Raw genomic sequence first — 9,914 nt, forward strand, 5'->3', positions numbered from 1 at the left:
TCCCCCACGCACACCCAGATACACACATACCCCCACACACGGACACCCCCCCCACACACACACACGCTCGGACACCCCGCAGACACCCCCCTACACACACTCAGACACTGTACCCCCCAGACATACATACACCCCCCACATACCCCTTCCTAGGCATACACACACCCACATACACACTCGGACACCCCGACACATACACAAACACCCTCCACATACCCCCATTTCCCCCCACAGACACACCCCCTAGACATACACCCCCACACACTCAGAAGCCCCCCCAAACACCCTCCCCACATACCCCCACACAGACACCCGCCGGACATACACCCCCTCACACGCCCCCAGATACCCGCACCCCCTCCCAGATGCACCCCAAGCCCTTCCCTAGACACCCCCCCAGACACGCACCTCCCCAGACACACTTGCACACACACCGCTGCCCGCCCCCCGGGCACGCACAGGGGCAGCGGGGGGGCTGCGGGGCGACCCGTGGCCGGGGCTGGCAGAGTTGAGCGGGGAGGGGGCAGGGCAGGACCCGGCCGGGAGCGGGGCGCGAGCCGGGCAGCAGCCCCCGGCGCCCGGGGACAGGCGGCTCCCTCAGGTGACGGCGTCTGGATCATTTGTTACATGTCAGTTTGCAGAGGAAGCTGGAGCACGGGGATGGGGGGGGAGGGATTTGGGGACGGGGTGGGGGTATGAAAGCCCTCAGCACAGATGGATTTTAAGCATCCGTGCCTGTCCTTTATGGATAACTTACCCCGTATTTCCTGCTGCGGGTTGTGACTGCAATTCTCTCTTTATTCCCAGCCACAGAATTCATGATGGTTTGGGGGTTGGGGGTTGGTTGGTTTTTTGGGGGGGTTTTTTTTGTGATAAACAGGAGAATTTCCTCCAAATTCCCACTTTACATCCGCAAGGGAAGGTTCAATCCAGTACCACTCGCCCGCTGGAGAGAGAGCTCTGCGCTGAATTCAGCCTTTTTCTCCCCTCCAACACCGAGCCCAGAAGCACCACCAATTCTCAGGGAGAAAAAAAAAACCAACCCAATAATGTTAAGGATTTGTTGTTTCATCGAATCGTTTGTTCCCTCATTGTCTTCTCTCTCTATCCCTTTACACTCCTGGCTTTCCTAGGAAGAGCAACATCCAGAGTCTCAGCATTGCTTCCAGCCACACCGTGCAGTTTTCCTCCACAAGTGAGATGAATAAGCACATCCAAGATAGCTCCGGGAAGGTAAAAGAGCAAGAAGAAGAGAGCTAGGCTCTCCCTTGGAAGCGGAGCTTTCTCCCTCTGCTACTGGTGCTGTGGGAACTTGTTTCCTTCACCAAGGTTTGTAACTGAGTTAAAAGAAATCCTCCAAAAATATCAGGATCCAGTCTCTGGGAGGAGCTTCTGAGTCCCTTGCAGCCAATATCCTTCTGCCCATTTGTGCCTGACAGTTTTGTAAAGAAAGGGAAGACTGTGACTCTGTAACACTCCTTGGTCAGCAGAGGAGCTGCAAAACGTTTGTAACCGACGCCTCTGAAGGCTTTGAAAACACTGCCAGAGCCTCACTGCAGTCCTGTGCCATACCTTAGCTGCTGAAGGGGGTCCATTTTATTTTGCAGTATTTCTTGATTGGCATTTGTGCATTTTTTTGCTTGCTTCCTTCAAAAACAGCAGAAGGAAAACAATAACAAATAAACAATAAAAAAAACCCTTGTTGCTTCCACTGCAGTTATTGGTTAGTTGCCAATCCTCAAAGCTTTCACGAAGATGATTTTGCAAGCCTGCCAAATTCTGTGCAAGTAAGTATGAAAGGGAAGCAACCTGGAATGTTTTGCCCCATCTACCACAATCAATGCTATTTCTTTCCCTCTGTTGTAATTTTAGGTACACTGATTTAATTTGCAATCAAGTCTTATTAAATGATTTGTTAACAATAACATCTCCAACTTGGATCCTGCCTTTTTTTGTTTGCTTTTTGATTTTCACAAAGGGAGGTTATTCCACTGGAGGTGACCCCTAGCACCAGTATTCCTAATACACTCCCTCAGAAATGTTTGCTGGCTCTCAAAGTGATGAAATCAAGAGCTAAATGCCAGATCCTGTGATGTGGACAACAAGCAGAGTGCAAATCAAAAGTCATAATGCAAAAATTCACAGAAGTTTAGGGCTGGAAGGGACCTCATGAGATCATTGGGTCCAGCCCCCCTGCTCTGGGCAGGAAAGACTGCTGGGGTCAAATAACCCCAGCTCAGTATAGCGCTTTTCCAGTGCTGCTGCATGGACCAATCTGTGCTACTATTCCTGGTGTTCCTTCTATGCTGTGTTTGACTAAGCTTCAAGCTACTCTGAAATATGCTGGACTGTAATGGTCATATGGGGCCAAAATTGTGCAACATGAAACAGCCATATTGCACTGGTGGATCTGGTCCTGAATACTGAAAAGCATACATCAGATCAAATGAGTTAAACAAAGAAAGTGCTTCCTGGTTTCTAGAAAATGCAAAAAAATGTCAGATGACTTCTAATACTGTGGTACAGGGTTATTCATTCTACTAATAGGCATGTTCAGGACAACCAAGTGATGAAAAAAAATGCAATTCAAGTCCCAGTTCTCTAGTATTGCAGAACAATTGCATTTGGTTCTCAGTCCCACAGGCACAGAGACCACGAGCTCAGGCAGACACGTGCCATTTTTGCCATGGTGTATAACTTTTAATTTTCTGGGATCAGCATTTCTTACGGTGAACTGGCAGATTTACTTCATTTTTCATCAGACCTTTAACTAACACACTGCTAGATATGCCTGCCTAACCGCATCTGTTGTGTTTCTGATCATCAGATTGTGTGTAATGGCATGCGTACCATGGGAGATTATGGATATAGTGTGGGTAGGGGGCAACAGATTGGCTAACATGCTTACAAATTCCAAATCAAAAGGCAACTGCATTGTTACAAATTGGGAGGCAGAGCATCTAAAATAGCTCTGAGTCTGTTTCAAGAAGCTGGTGGGCAGGAAACAGGTTTGGGGGCGATTTTGGGTGGGGAGAGGGTGGACAACACAGTTCAAGCAAGGCAAATGTGGTGGTATTTGACAGCTGATTGAAACAGCAGCAAACTCAGGAAACAATTACCATAATGCTGTATGGTTTAGAAAAGACACATGCTGCAGGTAAGAGAGAGAGAGAAAGAATGGTCCACATGTTAAAGGATAACACCTGAAATGGACCAATAGCATGGTGAACAAAGTGTTTCTACACTAGAGAAAAAACAAGACCTTTAATGGACCAAATCCGCAGTTTCACCAGTGGCCCATCGTGGAGGCAGAAAGTAATCACATGTTCTTTTTCCCTGTACCCTGCAACCCTGCTCAAAATATGGTTAGGCAACAAAATAATAAGTAACAGAGTCCTGCTTACACAGCAGCCTTCAGTAGTATTGCCAAAGGACTGAAATACAGGTCCTAAATTTATCACTGTAGATGCTGTCTTACAGTGTAGCCCAGCAACGATGACAGCACCCAGCACCTCTTTCTCCAGTGAACCTGCAAAAGAAGCTGCAAGTGAAATATCATTAGGATTAGTGGCACATTGCTTAGCAGCTTAAATGCAATGGAACTGCACCCAGGAGATGAAATGGATAACGTGTAGTCCAAAAAACCTTGCAGATTTGTCATGTTGAACAACAGTGATTTGTATTCCAGAATAGCCTATTCCAAAGAGAAAACGAGCAGCTTCCAATGGGCTGCGAGTGCCCTCTACTGGTCATGTACAAGCTGGGCCAACCCCAGGATTTCATTCTTCTCTCTAGAACGCTACTAAAATGTTCTTCTCTATCCAGTTGAATCCTGATTCTCTCCAGGCTTCACACAGCCGCAAAGAAGGCCTTTAAAATCTTTACTTCAAATTTGCCCGATTATGAGTGCAACACCAGCTGTACATTTTGCTCTGGTAGTCATCGAACATTTGTACTTTTGCAAATTGCTCCAAAATGTTTTGTAATCAGGGCAATTACAAATTTGTGTGTAAAATAATACTGCCAAAAAGTACAGAGAAAATAAAATTAGAGGCATAACCAGAAATAAAATAGAATCCGTAGAAAACTCAGGTATTTGTCACTGGACTAAAATCTACTGAGATGTGAAACTGGAGTAATGCTATCAATATAGGAAAATAGCGCTGGAAGGGGCCTTTCCACCCACTGAGTCCAGTGCTTTGCATTCACAGACACCATTCCCTCAAAGAGTTTTAAATATCATACACACCGCAAGCCTGTAGGCACCTTATGAAAACAAAACCTGACACTTTCTACACTTGATCTGAGCCTTCAAGAGGCCGACACTTTCTATGACATGTCAGAGGTAAAAAGCTGGAGAGACAAGGGCAACATGAACACTCCAGTGGCAGAGACCTTACTAAGTTAATACAGGGCTCTTCAACTTCTAAGTGGCGGGGGGGGGGCCCTGGGCCTTTTGCCACCCAAACCATCTGCTACCGGGGCAGGGGAATGGGGCAGGGGCAAAATGCAGTAACTGAAGGAGGAAGCTCAGTGATCCCAACTGAAGCAGCAGGAAGCTGCAGGCTGCAAGTTTACTGTTTGTGGGCTGCACATGGCCTGTTGGACAGTCCGGAATTAATATATGCTTAGAAAATTCCAGGGAGAGGGCCATGACCAGGGAGAGGGCCAGAGCTCGCCAATCTGACCTGGATAAAAATGGCTACCCGACTCCAAGCTAGAGATTGGTTTGACCCTAAGCAAGATGAGCAAGACCTTCTAGCCAGGTACCCAATAGGTTTCTAAATACTGACAGGAGGCAACTCTGCACCACAGTCAAAACACCCACCGCTGCCTGTGACCACTGACCAGGACTTCAGAGGAAGTTTAAAATAGAAACCCAGGCAAAGAGCTTTATGGGGGGAAACATTTTCTCTCTGACCCCTTCAGACAAGTAACAGAAATCCTGAAGCCTGGGATTACCAGACTGTGCCTGCCTAGAGATAGGTGCCTTGGACCATTTGAAGAGATTCAGGTTCTTTGCTCCTATTCTTCAATTAGGAAACCATTCCTTTGCTCCTTGAATCGTTGGGCACCTTTTCCCAATTTCTCTAGTGTGAGAATCTGGTCCCTCTTTTGTATTCTTATTTCTAGTTGCCTTCCATATTAGCTGTCAGAAGAAGATTCTAATGGAACTGAAAGCTGGCATTTGCCATGAGCTGCTGCACTGGTTCTTGAAAGATAATGAAAGCAGTTTCCCCTCCCTGTATGATGTCTAGATGAGTATGTAAGCAATCTTTGCTTATGATCCACTGGTGCTCTCCAGACCATATGATCATCTGGTAGCCTGCCAAATGAGTTGTTAGCTAGCTGAAATGTGTTTAGTGTTTTAGTTGAGTGTAGCTGTAATAATCTATAGTTAAGGTTGAAAACAGTGCTCCTCCCAAACATACCAGTATTCTTAAGGCATTAATGAACTTCCTAAAAGGATATATTATATTTACTTGAATATAAGATGATTCTGAATATAAGTTGAGTGCCCAATAATTAGATTCTATATATGGAAAACTTATATATTTGTTACAATTTTCCAGGGGGGCACTTCAGAAGAGAATGCCATGGCTGCTTCTGGTGCTTTCAATGCCAGCCTGGTATTGCAGTACCTCTAGGCCTCATGCCACTTCCCTGCAGAGTGAACATACACCCATTTTTTTAAGGGCCCAAAAAATGGTTCTCATTAGCACATTTGCCTAATATGGGCCATGTGTTTTATAGTCATGCTCAGTGTTGGCTGCATTTAATCAACTTCATAGATGGTTTTTATTGCTAAGCACATGCTGCTTTTGGAAGCAGTTTAATAATAGCAAATGTATTTAATGAGGTTTCTGTGTATGTGAATGTAAGGAGGGTTTTTTCCCCCCCGTGCTGATTGGGAGAGTCTTGTATTTGAGTAAATACAGTATATCTTTTTTATGTAGGAATTCTGTATGCTTGGCTAAGCAAAAACTTTTTAGCTGATTTTGACTCTTTCGGAATATAAATATCTTTTAAAATCTCAAACTTGGAATGGGACTGTTCTGCAAATAAAACCTCTAAGAAGTTTCTTACGGCTTGGTCCCATTGATCTAACTGGATGAATGCATATGTCCCTTTAAGAAAATTAGTTAAGATATAAGAAACTTATAAGCCAAAACAATTAAAATGTGCATCATCTCAGGTGAAACTATTATCATAACAGCCTAACTTCAACATGAGTATAAATCTATCAAAGTTAGGGTACTTGCACACATAGGCGACTGGTAAGGGGTCAGTGGCTTCTGCGGGTGCACCCCCAGATTCAGGAGGTCTTGAGGTCTAATGAGGTCTTGCTCCTGAGTCTCAGTTCAGGGAATGCAAAGCACTCTACAACTGTGGCTATTACCTGCATTTTACAGCTGAAAAACTCAGACAGGGATGCGAGATATAACTTTCCCTGTAGCAATCAAGTAATAGAGCTGGGAACGGAACCTACTATAGATCTTCCAATCCCAAGGCTTGCTTGGGAAAACGTTCCAGAGGTTGCCATTGGGTACTCAATTGGGTCTTAGAGTGGCCAGTTTCAAAGGATTAGGAAGTATTCACAGCAGATTTTTGTGCTTCATTTTTCTTAAATGAGTTCTCATCACTGGACCCATAAACTGTCTGGAGACTCATTCATTCCTTGGTTATGCAACCACTACAATTTTCAGAACTTGTCTGCTGCCCTGTGTGGCTGTTTTATCTAGCCAGTGCTGGGCACCCACTTTCCAAATTTCACATCTCCTTCCATAGTTAATCCCAACAGTAAATGAGGCATTGAGGGACCTATTGGAAGCGCCTAAAGACACAAAGGTTCTTTGGGTAGATGTGAAATCTTTTATTAGACCAGCTAAATAGTAGGGAAAAAGTTCTTTGCAAGCTTTCAGGCACAAGCACACCTTGTCAGGCATAGGAAGACTCAGCTGGTATTATGTCACAGAAGACACAAACAGGATCTCAATCTCAATTACAATGGTATTAAAAGAATAAGGGGTGGGGAAAGATTGTACCACTTCTTCAGGCTGCTGCTAGTAGTCTGTGCTATAATACTTCAAAATGTGGAATGTATACCAAGACATGAGCATTTTCTGTTTACATGACCCCAAAATACACAGTTTGAATTTAAAACTGTACATCATGAACCATCACGCGATTCACACATCAAAGGAACTCTCACTGCAGCACATCAGGCAATGGAACATTTCAACAATGTGGTATAAACATTCTTCATTTCACTTTTTTTAAAGACCTCATTGAGGGAGAAGGAGAGGGGTTTGTGTTCATAGCATGGGAGATTCAGAGAGCTCCATTCATTTGCTTCAGGAGGAGAGATAAGCAGAATAAACACTGTAGGACACAATCCAGTATGGGCTACAAGATTCCCTGCATGAGGTAGGTGAGGATGTACTTGTCAGCTTTTCCCTAGAGATGTTCAGAAGATGGTTTCCTCAATCCACCAATGTCTGTTACAGCATCACAGGAAATTAAAACAGTGGGAGTGGTTCATTAGGGCTTTGTATCTTCTGATGCATTTGATTGCAAGAGAAATCTGCTCAGTGGGCACATCTACACATTCACTGATGCACTCTTCCTAATGTACATTAAATTTAGTACCTCTGGGTGCCTATACACGAGTGCAGAAACTGCTCCAGCATGCTGGAGTGTGGCAATTGCCATGCTCCAGCAGCCTATTGCATCTCATGTACCACCATCCTCTCGCTTAAAAATGGTGGAGGGGGCACTCAAACTAAAGCTTGTTGAATGAGCTTTAATTCAAGTGCCCCACTGCCACTTTTAAGTTCAGGGATGCTGATACAGGAGATGCAGCCGTGCTTTAATTAGAGCACCTAATCTACTCTAATTAAAGCAGCACCTCCTCCCCTGGAGCATATGTAAAAGTGCCCTCCAATGTGAGGTACTAAATCAAGATTTCCCACCCAGGGGATAAGATTCTCCTATCCCCTAGTTCCTGATTGCAATCTCAGAGCAGGGGATTTGGAGCTCCCTGCTGCTGGGGCAGGGGGACAGTCCCCACCCAGGAAAGATTTGCTCCCAGTCAGGCATCTACAGGAAGCTAATGCAAGGTAACTAATCACAAGTAAATTTGCTACTTGCATTTGCAGGTAGCAAATTGCTTGCAATTAGAGCAGTTTACTGAGCAGTAAGTGACTGCATGTGTAGAGGTGCATGCTTACTGCATAGTAAACTGCTCCACTTCACAGTAAAGCATCTCGTGTAGATGCACCCTGTGTGCAGTATCACTGCTTAAGGCTATCGGAGCATTTTCATCTCTGTCTTTCACTTGTTTTACTGAGTGAGAACTTACAGCTTGTCATACTGGCTTGTTTGCATACTTAAGTTTTCTCAAAGTGGGGTACATATACCCCTGGGAGTATGTAGTGAATGAGTGGAGAGTATGAGAAAGGAAGTAATGAAAAAATAGAAGGGAAAGGAGAAATATAACCAGAAGAAAAAGAAAAAATGAAGGACAACTCTAACATATACCTGAAGTTATTGAAGAGGCTACAGAGTGGCCGTAGTGACAAAGTGTTACTTTTTATTATCCACAGTCTGAAAACTGTGGCAGCCATTGATATAAGACCATCAGGTGAGGGGAAAAAGTCCTCAGCTGAGTTGAAATCATATGTTTCACTATCTGTGAGCTGGATCTTGCCTCAGATTGAGGATTAAGGTTGGGCTGGGATGGAATGTTATCTCCATTACTGGTGAGAACTGATAATATCTCCATGTAGATGATAGGAAATAAGGGAAGTTTCTTCCCCTAAACAAGGAATGGTGAGAGGCTCTATTCCAAAATCAGTTGTTTATTTTAATATTTTCACCAATTGTCTCCCATTCTTTCATTTCTCCAATTTGGAGAAAACTACCAAGAGTGATATTGAAAGAGCTTACTTTGCATCTTGAGCTCAGAGGTGGTGCTATTGGCCTGGTGTAGATGTGGGTATGGTCTGGTCCAGAATAATGGAGATGTTACCAGCACAGTGATTTACAATTGCGTAACTGCCACTGGCCTGGTTGAGGGGCTAAGCCCCGTTAACCCCAGCTTTCCACAACCTATGCTTATTAGGTCTATGGTTTCCTAATGTTGCATCTGTTGTGCTCTTGCTACAAAGAAACATGGCAGGAAAGAGGTATCAGCCAAGTTAGTCTGGGGTCAGATAGAAGATATCTTTTTATTATCCACGAGCGAAACGTACAAACAGGTAAGCAATGGGGGCCGGGGCAATGCTGGGACTAGGTGGGCAGTACACACATCCACGGGAAGCCTCAAATACCTCTACAGAAATGCTCGTAGCATGGGAAACAAGCAGGAGGAACTCACCCTCCTGATGGCTGACACCAGCCTGGACATAGTGGGGTCACGGAAACATGGTGGGACTCTACACATGACTGGGCGGTGAATGTCAAGGGCTATAGGTTGTACAGGAGGGACAGGATAGGAAGGAGAGGAGGGGGCGTGGCACTGTATCAAGGAGGAATATACATCCTTGTTAATTAGCATGGTGTCAGAGGAGGGGCACTCTGAGGTTCTTTGGGTTAGAGTATAAGGCAGTCGTAGGGTGAGAGATTTTATGGTGGGGGTCTACTACAGACCTCCCAACCAGGGAGAAGAGGTTGACCAGGAATTCTTAGGTCAGCTCACAGAGGTGGTGAAGGCTAAATATGTGGTAGTCATGGGGGACCTGAACTTCCCAGATATCTGCTGGGAGGAGCAGTCAGCCAGGTCTGAACGCTCACGTAGGTTCTTGGCCAGAGTGCTGGACCTCCATCTAACCCAGGAGGTGCACAGCCCCACCAGGGGAGATGCCTTGTTGGACCTAGTGCTGGCCACGGGTGATGACCTGGTGAGGGGGCTG

At 45.1% G+C, this 9,914-nt stretch overlaps 1 long non-coding RNA gene across 1 annotated transcript; it reads left to right on the plus strand.

The window, feature by feature from the left end:
- Nucleotides 1–417: 417 nt before the first annotated feature.
- LOC109319269 lies at nucleotides 418–1,694 on the plus strand. The gene is made up of 2 exons (XR_002103450.1): nucleotides 418–629; nucleotides 1,134–1,694. It is a non-coding gene; the product is annotated as an uncharacterized LOC109319269 (long non-coding RNA).
- Nucleotides 1,695–9,914: the final 8,220 nt, after the last annotated feature.

This window comes from Crocodylus porosus, unplaced genomic scaffold (genome assembly GCF_001723895.1).
Source record: "Crocodylus porosus isolate Cpor-Errol unplaced genomic scaffold, CroPor_comp1, whole genome shotgun sequence".
NCBI lineage: Eukaryota > Metazoa > Chordata > Crocodylia > Crocodylidae > Crocodylus > Crocodylus porosus.